Raw genomic sequence first — 24,170 nt, forward strand, 5'->3', positions numbered from 1 at the left:
CAGGTTGGAAATAGGGAATCTGAAAGTAATTGAAACTGCACAGTGTTCTCATTCCTGCAGGGTTTCTGAGGAACCTTGATATTTAAGAGCAAAGGCCGAAGATAGAATGATATTTAACCAGGCAACAATGTATTTGTGAAGCCTTGACCTAACTGTATTTCTGGGCTTTCTGTGCTAGGGGGACCAGCTCCATTTTTACCCCTGTGAATTCTTCCTCTTGTAAACTGGGTGTGTTTGATGACAATGTAATTGATGATATAGATGACAAGATATGAAGTTTACATGCTATTTTTGTAAAATATTTATGTCACTTCATTCCTACCAGAAATAGCCCATGTCTTTTGCACAGAACATCAAATTTGATACAGAAAACAGGTGGCAAAAACAAGCTAGTTAGGAGGATTCCAGGAGAACTCCAGGCACCTAAAAACTCAGCAATATTATCTGCTAGTGACCACAGTTATACCAAAATTAGTATTTCAAGTATTCATTTCCCCTCAGGTATGCCAAATATCTAACATGATTTGCATATGTATGATATTAGCTACTTAAATTGGAATCTCAAAAGCATTATAATGGTGAGAACCAAGAAGAGGCTTTGTGGAGTATGATTTGTCCAGTTTATAAAACCTACTTTAGAGACAGTTTGCTTATGAATGAATCTACTTTGTGGAGGCCACCTCGGTCACATCACATTCTATCAATCCAAATAAAATGCTATAAAATGAGGGCTGGCAGCATTCCATGGAATAGTGAAATTGCACCCAGCCTTTATTTAGAAGTGGTACTTTGGAGCTCCTTTAAAATGTCTTCTCAGAAAAATCCACCTCATCATCCAGCTGCATCTTCTGTTTAAGCTCCAGAACACAAGAGATCTTTGAGGTGCTCACGCGTACCATGCTGTTTCCTGTCTCTCTGTGTAAGAGTTTGCCTAAGCTGTTCCATGCAATTGCTGCCTGGCGCCCAGTTGTTTGGTCAAGTGGCCCGTGGGGGGCCCTAAGCTGACATGAGCCCTTTACACAAGCGCAGAATCATAAGTAAATGTAAGTGCCTAGTAGGACTTCCCTTGTGGGAAACAGTCTCCGCAACTTCCCAGGGCCTTCCGCTTATACTCAGAGCTTACTAAAACCGCTGCTCTTTGGTTTGAATTGAGCAGTCTGGCCTTAGCCTGGGAGCCCCAAAGCACTCCAACCACGGACCTTAATAAAGGCATGTGCCCCGGTCCTGCTGCGCTCTCTGCCTGCATCTTACCTTGACCTCCCCACGTGGCCCCTGAGGCATAGCATGGACCTGTGAGTAACCATCTTCTCTGTTTCAATTCCTTGTGCTCTCTCTTCCAACAGTGGCTCAGCCTCTACTTAACAAACGTTAATTTAACAAGGTCAGGACACTCTTCTTTTGCTTAATCTGTTCTTTTTGACAGAAATGTCTTTCTTCTGCTTGCTTCTACATTTATTATCTTCAGTCATCTTGTCTGAAAACAGATTCTGAGTTGTGAGGAGAAAGTCTATTGGGAAGTGCCCCTGCAGGGAAGTTAAGACAGTAGGATTGGGCAGAGAGAACTAGAACTGCACAATAAAAGCCTCAGAGGATTGCAGGGGGAGCTCTGGAGCTAGGCTGGACCTTTAGCACTTTCTTGCCTTGAGGCAAGACGGCTGGGCTTTTAATTAGCCCCCATTAACAAGTCATGGGATGCCAGTGTTTCCATGAGAGGGCGTGACCTTGACCCAGGCAACTGTCTTCCGATGAAGGCAATTCCTTTCAACATTCCAGCACTGAAAGAGTGCCCCAGACCTGAAGGGAATGTACATGGTTCACCACAGCATCCACTATACCTGACCACTTATTACCCATCCTTTACGGCTTGAGAGCCGTTGCTTCCTCCGAAAAGTCAAGACGGCTTTGCAAGCATTCCCCAAGTTCTAGAGAAGACAAATGTCTTGAGTGATCCCATAAGCCTTCTACCTACCTCTGCCATTCTTACTCTGTCACACCATAATTATCCACCAATTTCTTTACCTCCCTCACTCGAATGTGAACTTTGAGGCTTAGGATCTTTCCTTGCTCACCTTAGTATCTCACAATCCCCAACATAGAACTTAACACACAGCAGGGGCTCCATATATGTGGTTGAATAAATGAATAAGTATGTGCTTGACCCTGCTCTATAAGTCCTTTTTTCATCTAATGAAACTGTAGTTTGGGGCACAAATGGGATGTCCAGTGGTTGTGAGATGCATTAAAATGGAAAGTTGAGAGAGTACTAAGATATGTCAATGTTTACTTTTTAAAAAACAAAGCAAAACACATTCAAGGTAATCCCTATAATAACGTGGCTCTCTATCATTTGCATTTCAATATGTTCCCTTGGGTGGGAGGAAAAAGGGTGAGCACCTAATAGAAGAAGTGGGGTGCACATAATACCAAATCCTAGGCCATCTATTCTACAGCCTCTAATGAACAGCCTCTAATAGTTGTGGGGATTGCAAATTACTCACGAAGCTTTTAAGTTTTCCTTAAAAATCTTGTGCGTTTCCTGGAAGTGAACTGGGACTTCAAACATTAGCTTCCCCTCCTATCACAGTGAAGAATCCAGAAGTGTGAAGAGTGCTGTTTTAAGAGTATTTCAATTTTAGCCACTAGTTTCAACATTCTACAGTTTCGAGGCCTTCATAGAAGCAGAGAAGTTTTAATTCCTCGTTGCATCTTTCCTTTTCAGGCAAGGAAAACAGGCGAAGACAATACCATGAGGGGAAGAGGAAGGAGCTATTCCAGGAGCTCAATAATACAGTCCTTTTCATTTTCCCAAAGAAACACAGAGACAGAGGGAGGAAGGATGAAATGAAGTTGTGCTCTTTCTCTAAAACAAATACTCAAAGGTATACTTCTTATAGGAAATGTGGTCTGCAGGGAAAATGAATTTTGAGGAAAGCAGTGCTTTGCTTGCAATGTATTGCAAGCTCTCTCCTGACTGAGCTTCCAGCTGCCCCTGGGTCATTTGGCTAATGGCATATACCTCATCTCCCTCTAAGTGGGCAATGACAATTCTAGTTAGTTTTTCTTCAACTGACTAACTGTGTTTAGACCAAAGTAGAGACAGAATGATCTAATTATGAATGTTTAAAGGCATTATTAAGTGCTTTGCTTTTCTACCAAAAAAACAGAGTTGAGAGTTCTCAAGTGGGACTAATGAAATCAGGGTTTTGTTTCTGGCTCTGCTGCAACTCACTGTGGTATGAGGACATTCTTTCATCTCTCAGGTTCCTTATCTATAAAATTAGAGGGCTGGACAGCTTGACTTTTAACATGATCTTTAGGTTCTGTGACTTCAGAGAGGCTGTGATAAGTGCTGAGACCCTGGAGCTAAATGGCCTGAGCTCAGATCCAAATGTGCCACTCCCAGCTGTGTGAACTTGGGCAAGTCATCCCAATATTTATCTTACTGATGTATGAAACGTCTTAATATATGTAAAGAATGTAAATGCTCCTTAGCCTATTATAACTGCCGTGTAATAATATTCCACTTATTAACTAGTAATCTTTAAAGAACTTTATAATAACATAGATTTGTTTCCACTATAGGTCAAATAAGAAGTGTTTTTCTGTTGTTGTTGTTTTTTACTATAATATAAAAAGTCAACAAATTGTATCCTTGCTCTGTGTGCTCAAATTGTGAAAAAGAATTCACCAAATGTGGATTCCACCTATATATTCTCTGAAGAGTCTGCTTAGAGTCTCCAAAATTATGTTAAGTTGTGGCTTCTATAATTGCCCTCCTCTGCCACATTCTAGGTCCTCCTATCAGGTGAATGACTTAAGAAGTTGCCTTTTTCAACTTGCCTTTTCTAAGAAATTACCCATTTCCACTTGGGCCATTCCAAATATGTTAATAAATTTTAAAGGCTGCTTGATTACATGTAAAAGATCAATATATCTATTTAAAAATATTTTTTACCTAGTCCCCTAAAAATGTGGATAATAGTGAAAAATTACCAGAAAATGTCCAGAGTTTCCAGATTATAGCCTTTACCTATAATAGACCCAGCATATATAGAAACCATATTACTGAAAGAATTTCACAATCTACAGTAGCCAACTGTTAGCAGGGCTGCCAGAAGCAATGTGTTCCCTTCTGAAATTACATGCTTATTGCTCATGTTGTTTTATTTGTTCTAAAGGTTAAACTTTTTGCTGCCCTTAAGATATTATATGTCATTCTTTGAAAATCATATGCAAAAAATGCTGAATTCAGGGTTTAATTTCCATATAACTTACTAGTAGTAGGAGAAAGAGTCATTCTTTACACTCTGTTCTCTCAGTGAAGAGATCATTTAGAAACAAGAGCATCTACTTTTCTAAACAAGGGAGTTATTTCCAACCTGGGGCTCATATGTTTGCGAATAAGCCAAACATTTAATGGTTTTTTTACTGAGCCAAGAACCATTTGAAGTGTGGTCTAAAACCAAAGGACAGGAGAAAGGAGTAAAAGAGAATTTTAGCAACTGACTTTAACTAGAAAGAAAAAGTAAAAATGCTCAAACTGTGGCCTTTTGGAAGTTATTTTAAATCTACCCGAACAACAAATGTTTTTCAGGTGACATGTAAGAACCTGTTGAATTCAGAATTTATCCAAATAGCCCTCTGGGCCAAAACGAACAGGTAGACTCGTTTCAACTCGTCCTTCTTGTGAGTATTTCTGAAAACATACTTTCAGAAATAATGACATATTTTAGCACCATCCTTCCCTTTTCTGAAACGATTAAGTTATTATAAGCTAAGTACATATTCTCTGAATTAATAATAGGCTATTTTCAAAGTCAACAGTCTTGTTAATTTGCATGAGTTTCTGTTTTCCTTTGGAACACACATTCTGGATGTTTCCCAGCACTCTCCTGCAAACATATCTTCTTCTAATTACCCTTTCCATAGAGCTGGAGGTTCAGCAGGCCCAGTGCAAGGAAAAGAAAGCTGTTCTTATTCCAGGGGTGGGGCGGTAGGGAGCTATTGGAGCTTGTCTTAAGGTTTTTCTATTTTTGTAAATACTGATTTTCAGCTAGGGCACAGTTCATTTATTCCACCCTCTCCCCCCCGGAAAATTGCGAATGACAATATTTTATATCAAGACCATATAAGCCACACCATTATAATACGGAATCTAGGATATTAATGCTTGAAGGAATTGCTGATACTCTAGTTCATATGTCTAATTTTACAGATAAGAAAACTGAGTTATAGATAGACTAAACATTTTATAGCTTAATAAAGAATAAGATCTGGAACTTGGGTCTCCTGACTTTCTCTCCTATGGTCTTCTCATTGTGTCATTTTGCCACTCACACCTTGGTGTTTGTTAAACAGTTTAATTATGTGTCAAATCTAATTTTATATCTCTTTTTCCAGGTAAAACCAACTTTCTATGTCTAATGTGATTAACCCATTAGCTATGGTGATTCTGTCTCCCTAAGAGACAGAACTACAAAAAGGGGTAGTTGTATGATATATTTCCATCATTTAATTCACAGGTGACTCTACCAGCTGATATCATGTTCAACTGTCAATGGAGAATTAACATCACTTTGGACAACTTTTAATTTTAGGATTTGGTCAAATGGATACAGGAAGTCAGTTTGGGGGAATGAATGGAGTAAAGCAGTCTCCAATGACCAATGAGTTTATCAAAATGGAGTAGTCATGTGGATCAGAAAACAGAAGTGCAAATGTATATCAGAAACTGGAAACAGGCAACAAAAGACTAAGACAGACAAAATGAAAGTACTACTTTTCTAAGTTCTTTTCTCCTTGTGAGGAAGATGCTGGTCAGTCTCCAGAGCTCAGTGTCAGTTCCTTCCTCTTGTCCAAATTTCTTGAAAACTTTTCTCAGTAAACATTATCTGGTCATATACAGCTCCCCCAAACCCCAACCCCAAATCCAGAAATGTTGTTCCAGGAAGGATATAAGGAACAGTCAGGAGCTTTGTAGATCAGTTTCTACTCTTGTTGGAAGCAAAAATAGCTATGGCATCTTAATAAAACACACAGATGGTGAACTGGGGGCAGTAGAGCTTAGACAGAGTAAGAAGGGACTCTGGCAGTCTGTCTTTCTTCTGACTGGGGCTATCTGGGAACCTGGCACATCTTGTTGCCACCTGTCTGATACTTTAGCACCTGGAATTGAGGGGAGCCCTGTCTTCCTCTCCAGACATGCATTTGAGACCTGTTTTCTGCCATAGCCCTTTCTCAACTTCTTGCTTGTACTTCCATCCTCCTTTCTCCATATCACACTGGAGACTTTAACAATTATGCTAGACTCCGACCTCATGTGCTCTTGTTGTCCAAATCCTACCCTTCATGCAAGTGAATTAGAATGGCCATTTATATGTTTGGAATTGAGTTCTAAAGTTGTCAAACTTCCCCTAAGACTGCCGTTCCCATGTCCATGTTTATCCCAAACTCCTCTCCTCTCCAAATTACCTTTCACACTCAGTATGTTGTGGAGCCAGTGTATTGACACAGGGTGAGAGTCTGGGGATGGAAAACTGGCTTAACTTCCAGCTTTCACAGATGTGGTTTATACTCTTCACAGATGAAGATCATAACCTCCCTTAGAAAAGCTGGCCATTGGCCAAAACTCTACCTTTTTTACATGATGAGAGCTATCGAATACCTTTAGACCAATGGTCTTCAAAAGGGAGTGCAAGCACAACACTGGGTGTGTAGCTGGTACATTGGACCAGATATGGAAGGAAGTATTAAGGCTGCCATTTGTATCTATTTTTATTTCTTCCTTTTTATTATCTATTCTTGCAAACTCTGAACAATGTACATAGAAGATTAGTATAGTAATATCTGTGCATAATTTATAAATAAATAGGATTTTCACTGATAGAAGTGCATGAACAAAACTTCTGTAGACGACTACCTTATTGGAACAAGCACTGGGTCACCTAGAATAAGTAAGCAATAAATCACGTTTGAGCGATTGGTCAATTGATGGATAAACAAAGCAAATGAAACTACTCCTACATGCTCTGCAGCACTCAACGGCTTTCTTCATCAATCACCCCATTTGCCCCCAGTTCATTTTCAGTATCATTTATTCCTAAAAGTGTTCAGGAAAGAGGAATTTTGTCTTCAAGAGCAAGTTGTGTTAGTAGATCGGCAACTCCTGGGAATATAAAGTAACATAGATGAACTTAATGAAAAAGTCAAATTTTGTGGGCAAAAGTCTCAAATGAGATCTGAGGTGAGCCTCAGAATGTATTTTCCTTGATTTGACGGGACTTTAATTTTCTCATTTCAGAATTACTGAGAAAGCCCACACTCAGACACCTTGTTGGTAAAGAAGAAATCTCATCAGAATAGCTTATTCCTTGCCGTAATGTTTTGAAATATTTAGTTCCATTTAGAAATATCCAAATGAATTTAGGGGTAAATAGTCTAGAATTTAAATGAAGCCTAAAATGACAGGTTGATTGTCCTATGTATTTGTGAGTTAGAGCGTCTAAAGTTATCACATGCACGTTCTATACTCAGGGCAGACTGTCCTCATGGGACTCATGTAAGTGACATGATTTTGACAATTTATTACAAACCAAAGGTAATGTAAAATAATTAATGTAAGGTAAACTACCTTGTAAAATATAAGTAATGTAATGTAATATGATGTAAAATAATTTGGAATTTGCCTGAGGACTTTATTTGAAGCACAAAGTCTATAGGGCTAATTGGGTGATCCTTATATGACCAGCCACACCTCTTTAACTCAATGTGGAATTGTTGCTTTCTTGTTATCATTTTAATCAGAGTAATTTTATTTTGAAAGATATCCGGTGAGAGATAGAACAACTATCTGGTGAGAGATAGAACTTAATTACAGATATCTATAGAAAACTCATGCATTTTCATGGAAATTAGATTCTGGAGAAACACAGGGGTCTGTGGAAACTTTCTTGCTATAAGGACTTGGGAACTTTCTTGCTATAAGGATTTGGGAACTCATAGAGGTCTCTGGAAAATATCTCACCTTCAGAACTACTAGTGATAATCCTATTATGGAGTGCCTACTATGTGTTAGGCTTTGTTCTAGGTGTTTTAATTAACTTTCTCATTAAATCTTCAAATAATCCCACAGAACTGGAAACTGAGATTTTGAGAGATTAAAGCTTGGACACAAAGCTTGGAAGCGGTGATGCTAGATTTTAAAGGTAAGTCTGTCTCATTCCAAATCCTCTGCTCTTTAAAATTGTCTCATTTACCGACAATTTTTTAATTATTCAAAACTCAAGAACTACTACGATAATGTATGTACTTTGTCCCCTATGTCTGTCATGAATCTGGGCATTTCCAGGGAAAAAAAGGGGAGGAGAGGGTGAGAAGCATGTAGCATTGCACTAACATTTTCCTTTCATTGGTAGCATAAAATTGATTCTTGACGCAGTAAAATATTCAAAGTGAAGCTTTTTCCAAAGTATTTGGTGATAACAGTGCAGTAAGAGGTAATGGCAAGAACTGAATGATACATATAAAAACACCTAGTGAAAATAAAATAATTCTGAACCTCTCATGAAGGGTGATCTTTGGGGGATAGGATAGAGAGGTGATTCTCTGCCTTTACAACAGTATATAAAGGAACCTGGGCTTTCAGTGCCTGGGAAAAGAGAGAAAGAATCTAGGTGATCAAGACTGTTGGAGAGAAGCCTTGAGAGAGGAGTCAAGACCAAGAGAGTAAAAGAAAAAGAGAAGGAATTGTGGTTGGGAAGAATAGTGGGGTTTGAGGAGAAGAACAAGCTCTGAGAAGCTGAGACAAAAGACGTTCTGAAGAAAGCCAAGCCTCTACAAGAAGACCACCCTTCATGTGCTGATTCTCAAATTTGAGGGCAATCTCAGCATAGGTGAGAGGTAAAGGCAATATCTCCTCTTCTGTCTGCTCAAGTGTGGCACATGACCTCTGTAGACAGTCAGAAGCCCTTTAGGGAGTGACGAAAATGAATGGATCAGGTGGAGATTACTCCCACTGGTTGCAAGGTAATGCATTCTCCAAGGGCCAGGGAGCCATCAGTGGCATCCTTCAATAGATCAGCTTTGTGGAAGAGATCTGCCTGTATCTGCCTCCTTTGCCAGCCCTGGCTCTATAGCTTTGCCACTGATACCCTTCCAATAAATTCTTTAGCTAGAATTTATTTGTGTTGCTTGCAAGAAGAACCATGATTATCACACACTGGAATGGATTATCACACACTGGAATGGATGTGTGTAATACATGGCAAAAATGATGCCTGAGAGGTGCAAAATGAAAGTTTCTACTGAGAAATATTTGCAATAAGTTGGATGAAGAATTAATTGCATCCCAAAGCACTATTTGAACAAAAGTCATCCAAGGTCTAAAGGGGAAGAGAAATGAGCAGGACAGAGCCTTGCCAAACATCCCATTGAAACTAAGGGAATACAGACTATCTTTCACGTGTGCACAAGGAGTCTGTACCAATTTAAATGTACAGAGGAGCCCCTTCTCTGTGTGCCTTCCAGTGACCCCCATGGGGTCATCATAGGTGGCTCAGTCGATACCTTATCATACTCCTCCTTATCTTCTCTGTATATGTGAACAGTCAGTCTCAAGCTCCCCAGTGTGACTGAAATCTACTCAGATCTGGAGAGGTGGAGACTGAAACAGGCCCAGAGTTAATCCTGCTACTTTCTAAGCATCATTGACAACATGTTCCAGTGAAGACTATCTTGGGAAATCACCATAGTCATATTGACTCTGTAAAAATCCATAACTCAGCTCCCCAAAATAAGAACACACAACTGAATTCTATAATTAATCCACATTGTGGCAGTTTGTGAATTGTAAGTTATAAACTCAGTGTTGAGTACAGCAGTCCTGCTGTTCCCAGAATGTTAATTTTCATGGCTCCCTCCCTATAGCAACCTTTCCATTGCTAAATGCCCATATTCCTCACAACTCAGCCTTGCTTGGCAGTGTTAAACTTTGTAAACCAGTATTTCATTTGACCCTCAGAAAAACTCTATGGGGTTAACATGAATCACATTTGAATATCAGAAAATTGGGGCTCAGAGTCATTAAGTGCCTTATTTAATATCACACAGTCAATACATGGCAATTCCAGGAAAGAAATTCACCATGTTTTTAAACAGAGCTTAATGATATTGTTAGAGGACATTTGTTTTTCTGTAGATCTGTGCGTTATGATTACTGTCCTATTAAGGCAAGTATAGGGCATCATTTTGGTAGGTGAGGTATTAGAAAGTCATGTTGACTAAAATACCTCTCACAGAAGAATGAAAGACCACTGTTACTAATATATTGCTTTGTGTTAAGCATTTTTTTTCACCCTTTGTCTACCCTCTTTTAAAATGCAAATGTCCCTGGAAGGATAACACATCATATCAATGATTTTTATCCTGTTGCTCCTTCCAATATCTAATTAGTCAACAACAGCAGCAAAACAACAACAAGGGCGACAACAAAAAAGCCAAAGGTCAGAAGAAGATTCTTAAAGGGTGAAAGAGAAAGGAGATTAGAAGGCAAGCATCTGCTCCTCACAACTCCCTGGATCGTGAGGGGCTTCCTCACTCTCCATTTTCCCCCACCCCATGTGCCCAGTCTCACGACCAGAAATACCAGTGCAGGTGCAAGGACCCTGCAGGTTCCAAAACTGATCTTCCCCGATGAAACTGTGGCTCTTAATTCTGGGGCAGATAAAAATAGAGGCTGATGACCAACCTCACAAATGTTTTTCCCACGCTGTTTCCCTTACACTGCAACATTGAGTAAAGGTGTGGGGTGGTCCCATCCATCTCTATAATCCTCTACAGGGATCTCTTAAAACTACTGCGCAAGACCAGATATGGCTGATTCACAGGTATTATTCTCAGAAAATTCTTCCTTAATAACCTATCAAGACACAATTCCCTGTTTTACAGAGTAATGAAAGCACAAAGTTTATAGGAGTCCTTACTCTTCTGCGAAGCTGAAACCCAGAGGTGAGGCTACTTTCACTAGAGCTCTGAAAGAGCTTCGGCCTCTCTTAGGTGATGACCTTTGAATATCAGTGCCTCTGAGTTCCCCGATTGCCTCTGCTATCACCTCTGCAGTATTTTAAATATCCAAGTGAATCCCCACTCTAGACAACTCACCACAGTCATTCACTGAAATGAGTAAGACTTGCATGCTCCTAAGACAGCTTTTCTGACACAGAGGTCTCTAGTATTAGTTTATCAGAATATTAGATATTAGGCCACTTTGTAAGTTTTGCAAATTCCTCTATTTTTTCCCTGTGACTGCTGTATTAAAGGGAATAAAGATTTTTGCTTTTGTTTTTCTTATAATCCTGAAAACAGACATAATGATTTATTTAAAGAGAAAAATAATCCAGACCTTGATTGAAAATTATTAGAAAAAATTATTAGAAAATAATTTTTAAAAACTTTGTATTGAACATTTTCAATTAATTTAGATAAAAATTGTGAAAAAGATACATTCCCCAAATATAAAGATAAATGATAAAAGTATAAAAACCATTAGTCAAGTAGACTGAAAAGCTCAAAATCAAAACACATCTAATATTTTTATTAATGCAAAAGTACAAATGATATCATATTTGGAATTATTTTGTAAAATTGTTTAATCAGGGCTCTGAGGCTCCAGTACTGTTGGCCAGTGGAATTAGATCACCCCCTTTCTAACAATTATTTGCATTGTAGCTTGGATCCTTAGCTAATCCTGCTGAGTATTGATTTTCAACCACTGATTTACACAGGAGAGTTAGAGTCTCTGAAGGAGAAAGACCACGGCTCAGGACTGCATGGAGATACACACATGTATAGAAATACATGTCCGATGGAGTGGCTGCTAGATGGAGATAAGATTGCGGAGAAAGAATAATGGGCACCTGAGAAGGGGCACACCTTAAAGGGAAAGGAATAGGGACAAATCAATTAAAAATAGCCCTCCAGGATGAGGGAGGTAGAGGAGTACAGTTTCTGAGACCACCATGTAGCTTAAAAGAACCCATCACAATCCTGTCACCCATGAGTATCAGTTGCACCTTTGGAAAAAAGTGTGTGTGTGTGTGTGTGTGTGTGTGTGTGTGTGTGTGTGTGACCTGAAGTGAAGTATCACTAAAAACATATAGCACTTTGCAATCCAGGCAGGATTACCGTGGGGCACTCCATACTAAAAAAAGGCAGGAGTAAAAAAACGGCCCCTTGCTTTGTAAAAACATTGCTGAATCAGCAAACTGTTGGAAGATCTCTTATAAAATTTGTCATCAAGATGGCAAGGAGATAACCCAAGAGGCGAACCACCACTCCACAGAGCTGTTAGGAAGAGGCAGCCTTGGCTCCTACCAGCAACACCACAGAGGACTTTGATAGACAACCAAGGTTAACAGGTTTGGGCCATTCAAATTTCAGGCATCTCCACATGGCTATCGGAAAGATCCTCAGTGTTGCAGCTCAGTCTCCAGGAGGACAGCTTGGCTTCCACTTGCCAGGAATGGAGAAAGACAAGTGAGAAAACACAGAGAACCATTTTGTAGACACATGTTTCAAGCCCTGGAGGTTTTGGAAAATTTGCAGGGAAAAACTACCAGAGAGAATTGGAGAGTTTATTAAGGAATGCAGGTGAGGTTTGGAAACCATCATCATTTGGATATAAATGTAAATGTGGCCTCATTGCTACATAAACTCTTTTAGGCCTATAACATAGTAGCCACTCAATAATCTTATTTTCTAGTTTTTCCCACTGCCCTACTATTTAGGAAGGTCAAAGAGAGATGGATACAACTCAGTGAACTCTACAATTCAGTCACACACATCATAAATTATCCAAGACAGTTTTTCTTTTTCGGTAACCATTCTTTACAAATTGGTCCTTTTATTTAGTACGCTGAAGATTTTTCTGCATCTGTGTTGCAGTGTTTCTGCAGACTGGCTGCAGCTCCCAACAGAAGGTCTTTGAGATCAGAACATTTAATGTGACTTGGTTCATAGCAATACTTAACCTTTTTGGATTTAGGCCCTTTTGAAAACGTGATGAGAGATATAAACATTCTCCTGAGAAAAAGGCACATGGATAGGTCACCCTAGAGTATGCCAGTTTCTAATTCCCTTCAACACTTCCCCTCCTCTATCAGCTCTCTCATACCTACAGTCTCTCCCTTGGAGCATCAGAAAACTTTCCTGGTACCCAGCCTCACCTGCTTTCTCTGCCTCTTACACCACACCCCCAGCCTTCTCACACAGCTCAGACTTTCTCTAGTTTATTGTTTACAATCCTCTCCATGTGGCCCTTCACTTGGATTCTCTGTAGCAGAGGGGAGCCCAGCAGCTGACTTAGCTAGCAACGAGCCTACTTCCTTTGCTTCAACCTGTTCAGCCTTGTCTTTCTTGTTACATTTGTCTGGTTCTGAACCCTAAGATTAGGAACAAGGGTGAAAAAGACAGACTTCTCTTGAGAGCACAGAGAAGGGAAAGAATCCAAATGCCTAATTCCCTTATGGGAGTGGAGAAACACCCTGTCATTCTCAGATATCAATACATTTTCCCCTATCCTATCTCCATGTGCATAAACCTTTAAAAACAAAATTAATAATGATGTCTCTTCTGGGAGGGCACAGGGCGGAATCCAAGGAAACTAGGTTAAGAAGCCCTCAAATCAAGATTGAGCTTTTGCTTGAGTATTTGATTTTTTTCTGATTGGCTATTGAACAAAAGATTGATTTTATTCAAGAAAAAAATCATTTTGAAAAAAGTTCATAGTCCAGCATCCCAAGAAATCCTATCTGTAATTTGCTTTGAAATTCTAAGACACTGAAAAAATATCTTCTAGACTCCTGGGATACAATCCATAAATATTAAGAAAAAGATCAATAGTATAATAATCTACATCTCAAAGGCAGGCATAAAACCAGAAAATGCTACACATTCCAGGTTCCCTGGATTGATGTCACATAGAGAAACACTAAAGAAGTCTAAGTGTCCTTCTAACAATGGATCAGATATCTCTTCTCTTTGTTCTTTTCTCCCTGGGTGAAATTATTTGATTGAATTAGGAATTCAGAGGAACATTTTCCGCTTGTATGTTAGAAATAGTATGTCCATTCGTTATTTCTCTTTTTATTTAACAAATACTTATTAACCATCTTTAGGCACTATGTTAGCTGCCGAGGCCATAAGGATAGAGATGATTTGGTCTCTGTCCCCAAGGGGCACGATAATCTAATAGGAGCTGTATCCAGTAAAGAGGCAATTATGTGAACCCTTAAAAGGTACCCTCAAGAAAGTCTTCCTGGAAGAAGCATATTTAAATTGAGAGTGAGCCAAGCAGACTTAATCTCTGGAAAGGGAGTTTGAAGTACAGAACACTGGATGAAAATGTTTAGCCTTAAATCCAGCCTGTGAAACAAGACTATACAAGATAGTGGAGAGGAAAACAGATGTGGGTCAAATCAAGGTGCTTTAATCATGGGCTAATATTTGGCCACTTGGATTTAAAACTTGTGATTGTCATAAGATTGGCTCAGTATGTAGGACAGATGATAGCACAGAGTAGACATCCAGTATAACTTTGTTGAACTAATATAAGAAGGAATAAAGAAAAGAGATTTATTTTCTGGGTAGTTTATTTCCAAGCAGTTTTGGGTAGTGTGCCATGATGGGAAAATTACCAACTCTTCTGGATTGTCTTCCTTGTAAAACTTTATTATTTTGCTTAAAATATTATAAGCTCCATGATTCAAATTGTAAGTATTAATTTAGATTCTGATGCCAAGGATAAGTTACATCTAAATTTTCAACAGCCTTGGGTTATCCATTGTGTTCTTCGGACCTCCTACCTCCATCAATGAGTATAATTAGAAGATGATAATGAGAGTCATCTGTATGATTAACAAGTCTGAGAGAAACAGAAGCTTTCATTCCAAAAATATTCAAAATATCAAACCATAACATCTTTCAGGATGATCATAAAGGCAATACTGTCTACTGGAGTAAAGTTCGGTACTCAGAACTCAGGTGATCTATAATTGGTTTATTGCTTAGCCTCAAGGAAATTATCTACGGTTTTGAGAAAACCTCACTCCTTTCTAGCAGTGTATTTTTTCTTCTACTCTTCTACTCAATGATGTAAGAATTTGTAGTCCTTAGAGCTCTGTATATTCCACAGCTGGAGTTTCTCACTCATTGCCTTATGTTCCTACACTGGAATCCTTATGGAAAAATTATGAAGGTGTTTAAGCTTTATTAATTTGTTTGAAAGCCAATATCTTTCTAAGCAGGTAGCACTATAATTGCACAGTTTATTTTTCTTACTCTTTGGATTAGAAAATTATCACTTTGAAATAACTTTAGTAGGTAAAAGACCCCCACGGAATGAGAACAACACTGAATGATGTTTCTGTACTCTCTATAAAGATACCTGGCTTATTGCACATCTTGTAATATGAAGTAGGTCCAGACATAATGCAGGCCTTGATTCTCATGTCATTTTGCCCAGTGCAAAGCCTTTCCCCAGTGGCTGCCTTCTGCCTACAGGCTCATTATAGGGAGAGTATTTATAGCTGATGCCCTGCCTAAATCAGAGCAGCATATACTACTCAACTCTTATACTGAGACCCAGAAGTATATAATCTTCCACTTTTCTTAACCTCAATGTCCTCACTGGGGAATTTTGGAAAAGAAAACAAGTCTTTGAGTCTTTGTTCTACCACTTACCAACTGTGTACTCTTAAAAAATATCATTTAATATGTCTTATTATCCCAATTTTACTGATGCAGATGCTAACACCTACCTCACAGGGTTGTAAGTATGAATGAGATAAAATAAAGTGTTTCACAAAGTAGTGATGTAAGGTTTTATCAGATAGTCCCCTTTGCTGAGGCAGGAACATGTAAACATGCTTCCAAATGAACAAGGAGGGGTTGAAATGATTATAATAGTCCTCTAATTTTCTAGCACACACATACCCAACATTATGTTTATTCTTTCATTCAACAAATATGTATTAACTGTGCATTTTTAATTTTTAGTTACTGGGAATAGTGTGGCACTTACATCACATAGACCACATTCTTGGGGACCAACAGATACAGAGTGAGCTAAGCATTACCATGACATCAAGGGTCAATCTGTACATCATTTTCATTAGTCTAAGTCTTTCAAACCACGCATTGAGCCCACATTCTGAATTAACTGAACTGCCAGAACTGTATGCCATCCCAAGAATGCTTCATAGAGTAGCACTGTTCTGTAAAAATAACTTTGTCTTATATTTTAAAAAAAACCTGAAAGATCCTGGAATGCCATTTCTTTCCAAAAGAGTAGCCATATTTGAATTTTCTTAGCAGCTTGCTGAGAGAGTGCAAAGCTAACAAGAATCAAAACAGACTCTTTACATAGTTTGTTTGGGTCTAGAGGAAATCTGTCCATGAGCTTTTGTGAAGGGGCCAACATGTCAGCATATGCCTGACTACAGTGAGTTTATCTTTCAATTGATTTAGTCCATTCTGCGGAATCAAGATGATGCAAGAGTGTGGCACGTAACCAAGCTCTTTCTTTTTCCATTGACAGAGGTGCTAGAAATGTCCATATTCTTATAGATCACTTGATCAGACATAATAGAGTCAGAGACCATGTTTAATTTCCTATGACAGTTATTTTGTTTTTGCTTTAAAATTTTATTAACATATGGTATAATTTTTGCAACAGTAATGGCTGTCAATAGCAAAGAGACGGGGTGGATCCATGACTCTGCTGCCTTGCGGTTTACATGCAATTTCCTGGAACATATGTTCTATTAATGGAGTTTGAAATAAGGCTTTCACCTTCTAGAAATGCTTGAAATTGAGCTACAATGGTGGATATATTTTTGAGGTATTCTCACAAATAACTCAATCTTGGGTATTCCAAGAAAATGTTGTCTTCTATTCAACTTTTCTATTTCTTTGAAGTCTGTTGGTATACATGCATACCAAGGGTATGAACTGAGGCTAAATTGAGATTATGCAGCTGAGTAGAGGTCACCTCAGGCTTCTTTTTCTCCAGGTTATTTGCACAATTTCTCTGGGTTATTTTCTCAAGCCATAGAACTCTAGAGAACAAGACAGCAGGTGCCAAAGAGGTACAGCCCACACCTGACTAGAGAGTGGCTGTGCCCAGCAGCTTGTTGTGGGGACTTCCCTGGTGGTGCAGTGGTTAAGAATCCGCCTGCCAATGCAGGGGACACGGGTTCGAGCCCTGGTCCGGGAAGATCCCACATGCCGTGGAGCAACTAAGCCCGTGTGCCACGACTACTGAGCCTGCGCTCTACAGCCCACGAGCCACAACTACTGAGCCCATGTGCCACAACTACTGAAGCCCGCGCGCCTAGAGCCCGTGCTCCGCAGCCAAAAAAAAAAAGAAGCATGTGAAGCACTGCCGAGACCACCAAAACACATGGGGTTAGGGGAAAGGTGGAGGGAGCTGTGGTCTCACAGAAACAATAGAGACATGATAAGGTACTGAAATGCCAATGCAATGTAGTATAAATGCCAATCTTATTCTTATCCACAGGCTGGTGAAACCTGGTGGCATATGGTTATACATAAAATCAACAAATATTACTTGAGAACCTAATATGCCCAAGGTGTACACACACACACACACACACACACACACACACACACGCAGTTAAACAGAGAAGACATTTATATAACAAGGTTTACTGATAGAATAAGAATTTTTAAATGAGGGGGATTAAGGATCTAACAAATTTGTGCATGCTAATCTTGTTTCTGGTTAAACATCTGCTGAATGATGTTAGGGCTCTGAATAAAGCATTAAAAACCCAGGTCTTAATTCTGGCTTTTCTTAACTTTGCTTAAATATTCATTTGCTTTCTATTCATATTTGGAACATTCTTTAGCTATGGAATAAAATAACTCTGGAAGATGGAGGCTGAAGAGAGCTTGACCAGCCTGACCCTGATGATTAGGAAACAAAATGTATGCCAAGTCTATTGCTATCAACATGGTTCCCTCTTCCTTTCCCCTCTGTTGTCTCCAAACAAAATGCTATGCCTGGTCATCAAGATCAAGGAAGTCAATTATCAAGTGGCAGAACCTTAATGACTTTTCTCCCTTTAGCTCCTGGAAACCCTGGACTCTCTACCACGTCCTCGGCTTACTTGCTCCCAAAGGCTCTCCTCCCACATCTTCTTTATCCCTAAGTCACGGTGGCTATCAGCTTTGCCTGAGATGCAGCCCTCACGAACTTCTCTCTGCTTTCTCCATCCATAGTCTTTTCTCTCTCTGATACTCAAGTAAGTAGAGCCTTGTGCCAAAGTTATGAGGTACAAAGCAACATAATGTGTTCAAGACCCCTAAGAAGCTGAATGTAGCTGGTGCATGGCTATACAGAGACTTACACAGGATGAATTGGAGAAATAGGGTTTAGTTAGATAAAATCTTATAGCTCAGTGGTGAAAATTTTGAGTTTTTATCCCAAGCACAGTACGATGTCAATATAAAATGGAAGGCATAAACAATATATGCTGAACATTCATGAAGGAAAGAGATAATTATGAGTGGTGTTAGGGAAGATTTTGCAGAGAAAAGAGCCTTTAAGAGTGGGCAAAATATGCATTGCCCAAAAGGAGGTAGGGGTCTCATGGATGTAAAAGTCATGTCTGGGTGATGCTAAGTTGGTACTTCTGGCTGGAAAGATGTGTTTGGGGGAAGTAGTAAAAGATAGGTGTGGAAAACCAGAGTGGTGTCATACTATGAAAGGCTTTAAGCTTAGACTGATGAATTTGTGCTTTATCCTTCAGAACCAGCCTTCTCCCGTGCCTTTTACTTATTTGTCTCCCAGAATCAGCTTTGGGTCCTATTTTCTGTCCTTACTTATCAACATCATGGTGAAGGGGTACCTACATCTGTTCTAAGTCTTTGTCAGTTTCTTCATGAGGTGGATGGTCTATTTCTGTTTCCAGACTTTTCCAGATCCCCTTGAGGTTTTCATCTTCTATCCCTGGGGACTTATTGCCAGTGCAGCAACAAATACCACGTGGCAGATGAGTTTAGAGAATGAGTTTTAATGGATTTATTCACCAAGGAGCCATCCTAACATATTATCTAATGTCTTTTTCAATAGGTAGCATTTTCTGATCATAAGATAACAGTGGCTAACAGGAAGGTTAACACAATTTCGATTGGGATTAGGTCAAACTGTTTTTATCGGTTGTCCTTGGATTTTTTATTAATTTGTTTTTCTTCCCTGCAACGATTTCATTATTGGATCCATCCTTTTGCATGAACCATGAGACAAAGAAGGTTAAGATATTAGATGTGTTCCATCTTTGAACCTGGGGCTTGTTACCCTGCTCTATATTCCCATACAGATCTAAAACACATATCATTAGCATCAGCCCCCAAATGTTCTAGTCTGCCTCTTCAACTATGACCAGAGCAATTTAAGAGTTCTTCTTCTTCCTTATAGATCAGCCAGAGCCAGAATCTCCTCTTGTTTATCCTCATTATTAACTTTAACCAAATATCTCCTATATCAGTATGACAGACTGTGTCTCCCTACGAGTATTGTATGTTCACCATGCAAACCAGCCATAATGTTTCTTTGCATTGCACAGCAACAAACTGCTCTGGGTCTTTAACCAAACTGCATACCAATAAGTTACCAGCCAAGGGGAACCAACGAAAACTGGGCTGAATCAGTATAAATTCATCTTCCACTTGAAAAAATAAAATCCCTGAATGCTTTCCCTAGAGATGATAAACCCATGAAAGTTCTACATGCACAATAGTTGTTGATGTATTTAACACCCAGGATTAGATTTTTTTCCAGCTATAGGCAGCCATATGGCCTATGTATAATGTCATCCTCTCACTTTGCATTTTGAAGTCTACAATTACAAAACAAAAAACAAAAAACAATTACTTAATTAAGATGCATTCTAACTTGGTCTGAAAGACACTGAACTCTCACTGGGGTGACAGAACTTATTCCTCTCCAGCTGGAATGGAAGTTTTGCTGGTAACCAGGCACAGGGATTTCAAGACCTGCAGCTGAGTCTTGAGAACAAAGTATGTGCCTGCTTATTTTTTCAGACAACCCCAAGCTTTGGTCGTTCCTTCATTAATGGGTTCAGTTGGAAGTGGACCTAAAGAAGACCAAGGGGAAAAAAGGGAATGGGAGAAGAGGAGTATTATACTTAAAAATCAAACCTGTGCTTCTTTGAAACTGAGAATATCGTCTTTGCAAAAAGATGAAAACTTATTCTTTTCTTTTTTAAAGCTTAGACTCTTTCTTCTTTTCAGAGTTCAGTAAGATACCCACTAGTTTCTTCTAAAGCCTTTGAGAACTTCGCCTCAAACACACCACTGAAGAACTAAGTACTCTCCTTAAATATTATACTGTTTTAAAAACTAAGAAAAGTATGCCTTTATTTGAGACTAATATTTTTAAAGCAGATCAAAAGATTGGCCTAGAGCCCTGACAACTCACCTCTGTCACTGCTCAGAGAAGATCTTTACCTCCTTTCATATTCATTATGAGAATTTTGCCTTTTTCATTTAAAACATTTTTGGTGGAATGCATGCTGACTTTCAGTTAAAAGGGAAGAAAAAAAAAAAAAGGATGTCAAAACAGTCACATAGTCCTTCCTTTGTCGTTTTCATAGTTGCTGAAAAAGGGATCAGAGAATCCACATGTGAGTGTGTGTATGTATGTGCATACACGTGCTTTTACTTTTGTGTCCCTCATACTCATAATCTATGGAAGTTTATATAACATTTTACAGAGTTCAAGAGTTAATCCCTTCTCAGTATCTGGATTCTACTGAGGAGGACATAAGAAGACGGAAATCAAAGGACAGAAATGAAAAGACTTAATTGCAAAAAGTTGAATTTATAATCACTAGCTGAAAGACATACATGCAACTATGTATTCTGAACGAAAATCGTAGCCGCATTTTGAGACACTTAATGTAGCCAAATTTCTTGGTAACCCAAAATTTGTCAGAGTGTCTCCCAGAAAAATTTCTAATTAGTTGATCATCCAGGCAAATATTTATAAGTGTCTAGACAAAACCTCTAGAGAAAGCAAAATGATGCTTTTTCTTACCAAAAGCAAAGAAATTTTAGTCTCACCTTGCCAAACTCCCATCTTCCTATCTCTTATGTGTCTTTCCATTCTAGATTCTACCAGAATGTTTGAGAAGTAGATCCTGGTTTGATTCTTAAGTCTTGTTTGTTTGGTTTTTAATTTTTTGTGAGTCTGAGAGTGGAAATGAAGGAAGTAAATTGGTTTAATACTTTTCTGTCCCCAGCAAAGACAAAATCCACACGGGAAGAGTGGGCTAAGGCTAGCATGAACTGCCACAGAAATCTGCTCTTGATTTAATCTTAACACATAAAATGCCAGGATATATTTGAAATGAAGATGGCTTGGGCATCTGGACAGCTAAAGTAGTGTGTAATACTGTTCTTTCACAATGTCTTACACTCTATTTTATCTTACAGAGTACTTCCGCAGAATAGATTACTGACACCGAAGTACAGGAAGCCAAGGTATTACAGCCTCCAAGAAGCAAAACCAGCAGAGAGAAAATGTCCTTGCTCTTGTCACAGTACATTTTTAGAACTAAGCAGCTGATTTTATTTTTTAATGAAAAAATCTGCGAGTAAATTTTAATTGTGCTGTGAGGGAAAAAAATCCATTTGCAATTGCATCCAATTACGACTCATTTGTGATTAAGATTTGGTATTTAATATTGATGGGTTTATATTGTTTTCTTATTGCTGTCTATGGAGAATTCAGTATGAACAATATATTGAACACAAAATACATAAATGCCTATTGTTTCTTTACTCTATAAATATTGGATTGGCTTTATACTGTAAATATAAAAGAATCATTAGTTAAGAGCTTTTAAAATAAAAGCATGAATATGCATAAATGAACAGCACCAGCGTTCCTGTCTAACAAAACTCCCTAAGAAGACATTATGCAGCGTTTAATCTAGAGACTGCAAGGGAAAAATTGGGTTACCTTCAGATAATAAACCTCTCCAATTCCAAAATTTCCTCTTGGCAAAACATGTAAAGAAAGATAATTTTCTATGTGATTTGTCGGAAATTAGACTTGACAACAGATGTTTGATTTAATAGCTAAGCAGTTCACTGTCCAACTTTGAACTATATCGTGGACAGACAAAAGTTTGTTGTCTCAGTCCTTCCTGCATCTTTTTCACTCCAAGTTAATGGTCTCACAGGATGGGAGAATCTACCTTTTGCTTTAGAAGTTGCACTTAGTTTGTATAAAGGAGAGAAAATAAGGCAAAATCTCAAACAAGCACAAGCACAATGGATAACAAAAGGGGATAATTAGGTAAACTATAGTCTAACTATATAAGCAAAATCATAAAGACATGAATATATCCAAAATATGCTAAAAACATTTAAAAATTAATAGGAAAACATTTATTTTGTATTTTTAACTGATAAAAGGTAGAATGGTACAATCATAAACAGGTTAAAAGATACATAGTGTACTGAAAAGAAATGTACCAAAAATTTTCACAATTTTTTAACCTAGTTTGGGAATTGTAATTTTCTTCTTTATACTTTTGAAATTTCCCAATTTGTATAATGGGTATGTATTATTTTTAAAACTGAGAAAATACGCAGTGTTATGAGAATAAATGTAAATTAATACTTTCCTCTGTGCAAAATAAGGTGCCATCAAAATCTGAGGGGGAAAAAAATGGCTTCCACATGCCCATTTATTATAACCTATTTCCTTGCAAATCTAAGACAGTGAAAGCCAAACGGAGAGAATCATGCTAATTAAGATCTTGCTCCAACAAAGCTGAAGCCATAGATACTGCATTCCCTCAGTCCAACACCAGTGTGTTTTCCTGGCCAAGGCTCATTCCATAGGAATTGCTTCACTCCACTCAAATGTTCTCAGCCAATCCCTAGTGTCCATGATTCAAGTGAGAGAAATGGCTATTTCCAGTTCCTTCCCAATAACCTCCACCACTTAGGCCTTCAAATCAGGTCATTCACTCCTGGGAACAATCTTCCCATAATATTTTGGCATTTAAGACATATTAGAATGAATGGATTTACAAATCTAAACTGAACTCCCAACATTGAACCTCCTTAGGGTACATTGCACAAAATACGACAGTTTTTCAAGCCTCATTAAAATATTTTTTTTCATTCTATTAACAGGGTTGGAGCAGAGAAGTTGTTTTTATGTGACTATTTCTTAGACCAGGCATAGGAACTGGGTTCTCACCTGGCTGATGGTGGTGGGGAGGAGGATAGATTGTGCCTTAAAAAACTGGCGACATATAGGACAGAATGGGATAGGCTTGTGTGGAGAAAACTAATGTTTCCTATTCAGATATTGGGGGAACTTAATATCAGTACTGGGAAGAGCCTAAGGTAGAATGTGAGTTCAGAGGCAGCAGTTCCAAGAGACCAGAACAAGATAAAGTTGAGATTAATGAAAAAATATTTCATAGAGGAAATAGCGCTAGCGAAGCAGCATTACTGGGTCATAATTTCAAAGAACATCTGGTGTGCTGGGCCTTATTTATGAGATAGCAAGAGTGAGAAGCCAGACAAGATTAAAGGGTTGGAGGGTACAATGTGCAGTATATGGACCATTTAAAAAAATCCTCAGTAGCTTGTACCTTAAATATACTCATTTCTAAATATAATATACGCTTCAAAATTTATCCAAGTTTCTCATTTAAGTGTCAAAGGGAAAGATTAATGATTCAACTTTATCTAGGCTACTTGGCTACTAATTCAGTACACTACCAAGTAAGCAATACTAAGTCTCATAGAAAGGTCAACACAAGCATAAAAAATTATTTTATTTGGTAAATATTAACTCATCAATTTCTATACCTTACAAGATTATAATGCATTGTCATCAGCGAATCCTAACTTCCATATAGGAGGATTAATATCAATATACAAAAAATAAGACATGATAATAAGGCAATTAATTTTTTGACCATCCAAGGTCCCAAAGACAATATTTATAATGAAACAGAAATAAGCAGTATTTTATTTATTCATTTGTCTCTCATTTTTTGAAAACCTATAATATGTATAACTTGATGTTAAGGTATAATAGA

The sequence above is a fragment of the Balaenoptera musculus genome, chromosome 7 (genome assembly GCF_009873245.2).
Source record: "Balaenoptera musculus isolate JJ_BM4_2016_0621 chromosome 7, mBalMus1.pri.v3, whole genome shotgun sequence".
Lineage (NCBI taxonomy): Eukaryota > Metazoa > Chordata > Mammalia > Artiodactyla > Balaenopteridae > Balaenoptera > Balaenoptera musculus.